The 2,500-nt window shown below is 56.0% G+C and overlaps 1 pseudogene; it reads right to left on the bottom strand.

Annotated features, from left to right (window-relative positions):
* The window catches only part of LOC133394441 (large subunit ribosomal RNA), an 8,199-nt pseudogene that overhangs the window by 2,472 nt on the left and 3,227 nt on the right, over positions 1-2,500 (bottom strand).

Genomic DNA, 2,500 nt, shown 5'->3' with positions numbered 1-2,500 from the left:
CAGCGCCTCATCGTCTCCTCCCGTTGCCGCTTTCGTATGTCCGATTGAACTCCACCACTCGCTACCTTTTCGTCGTGGCAGCGGATATCCTCCTGCATGAGGAGGACTAACGGGGTGGTGTTGGCAACAACGCAAGCGGCATCATAAGAAACGGTCTGGAAGGCGCTGGCGACTCGGAGAGCCCCCGGTCGATGCGCCCTTTGGACCGATTTGCGATGGGTCTCCTTGTCGAGCACCCATCGCCCCCAGGTGGCAACTCCGTATCGGATGATACTGTTGCCGACGTTTACGAGCTGTCTCCTACTGCGGCTCTTAGGACCACGCTTATTCGGCATCAGGCAGGTCAAGGCATTCGTAATCCGTGAAGCCTTATTGACCACCCTCTCCAGATGCCGGCTGTGGTGCTGTTTGCGGCAGAGGTCCACTCCCAGGTACTTCAGCGTTTCCGTGGATTGGATCGAGTGACCGCCCGCTTGAAGCTCTGCGAGCTGCGGGACATGATGGGTACAAAAGATCATGAACCCGGTCTTTTGGTGGGCAAGTTCCAAACCGACTCCTTGCAGCCACCGCTCGATCCTCTCCAGGTTAGCCGTTGCTAATGCGCTGACCTGTTCCGTGGTCCTTCCCAAAATGTGAAGGCCACGTCGTCAGCGAACCCGATGATGTCCGCTCGTAGTCCTTCGAGCGGCAAGCGGAGTAGGTCGTCGTACATGACGTTCCAAAGTGTTGGTCCTAGAACCGAACCCTGAGGAACGCCAGCAGATACAGTCCTCGACACTATTCCTTCATCCGTATCGTAGTGGAGCGTTCGGCCAATGAAATAGTTCCGCAGCAACGCCTGCAAATAAGGCGGAGTGTTTTTACGCTGCAGAGCTTGGCCGATCGCTGTCCAGTTTGCCGAGTTAAAGGCATTCCGGACGTCCACCGTTACCACCGCACAGAGACGATCCCCCTTTCGCTTTTTGTCTAGAGCGACTTTACCATTGTCCATCACCCGAGTGATGGCATCAACGGTTGAACGCCCTTTACGGAAACCGTACTGGGCGTCCGAAAGTCCCCCGGTCGACTCCAGATGGGTTGTCAGCCTCCGCTGAATCAACCGCTCTAAAATTTTCCCCAGCACACTCAGCAAACAAATTGGCCGGTATGACGAGGGCTCCCCAGGTGGTTTTCCCGACTTGGTAAGCAGCACCAGTTGTTGCCGCTTCCATGCGTCGGGAAAAGTGCCTGCCTCCAGTAGCTGCTTGTAGCTTTTGGCAAAAACTTCCGGAAAAGCCAGAATTGCCGCAGCTGCAGCCATATTTGGAATATTGTCGTCCCCCGGAGCTTTCTTGGGGTTGAGTGAGCGGGCAATTTCCTTCAACTCTTCCGCCAACTCCTCCTCCGAGACCGGATCCTGTGGATCCTCACCTACTTCCGTCTCGGGCCACTCCATCGGGGGACGATCGGGAAAGAGCTCATTCACGATGAACTGGAGCTTGTTGGCATCCCGTTCCATCGGAACCCGAGCTCCTTCCCACTGCTGCTTGCGGATTTGGTAAGCAGGGCCAAAGCCGTGCGGTTCCAATTGTTCCGGCAGATCCTGCTTGTGTTGGTCTTGGCTGAGCTTGATGGCCCGTTCCAGGGCAGCGCGTGCGTCCGACTTCATTTGACGCCTTTCCTCGCGCTGCTCCTCGGTCCGGGCCCGGTTGAACCGCCGTTTCATTCCGTGATAATGGCTGCGCAACCGATCAATCTCGGACGTCCACCAATAAACTGGCCGCCGGCCCTGTCGCCTTGGGGGTTGCCTAGGCATGGTGCCATCACAGGCCACCGTGATGGCCTGGGTAAGCTCCTCTGGCGTAGCAACATGCCCAAAAATGTCCTGGTCCCTCAAGATTTCAACGAACAAATCCTTGTCGAAGAATCTTGTGGACCACCTTCCCCCATTCGCTGCTGAGTGTACCTCGTTGTTGGCGCGCTGTCTCGGAACCCTGCCGACCACAAACTTGATAGTATTGTGGTCACTTGGGGTTTCGTTACACACGCGCCAATTGTTGTCCCCTACCAAGGAGGGGCTGCAAAAGGATACGTCCACGATGGAGTTGCGACCATTTGCCCCAATCCAAGTGCTCTGGTTGCCCTGGTTCAGGAGAACCAATCCCAGAGCAGCCGCCGCATCCATCACAACTCCCCCCCTAGATACCCTTTCCCCGTCGTTTGGCCTCCGCTCCATCCCCCATGCACCTGACCAGGCGTTTACATCACCCCCGATCACGGTGTCCCGATTCCGTGGAAGTACAGACACGATTTCGGTCCATTTGCGTTTGTACTCCTCGACAGTCAAATCGGAACCCACGGGTGGTAGGTAGACAGAACAAAAAACGATTCCCCGCATCTCGACCACAACGAAGTCCTCGCGTTGGTTGTCAATGATGCGCTGAAAAGGATAATCCCCAACTGATACCACTGCTACCCGTCCAGTGGTATCGGTAACCCAATTGCTGTTATTATTCGGCAC

Source organism: Anopheles gambiae (genome assembly GCF_943734735.2).
Source record: "Anopheles gambiae chromosome X unlocalized genomic scaffold, idAnoGambNW_F1_1 X_unloc_14, whole genome shotgun sequence".
NCBI lineage: Eukaryota > Metazoa > Arthropoda > Insecta > Diptera > Culicidae > Anopheles > Anopheles gambiae.
Note: the sequence above shows the minus strand (reverse complement) of the source record. Positions and strands in the feature narration are given on the sequence as shown.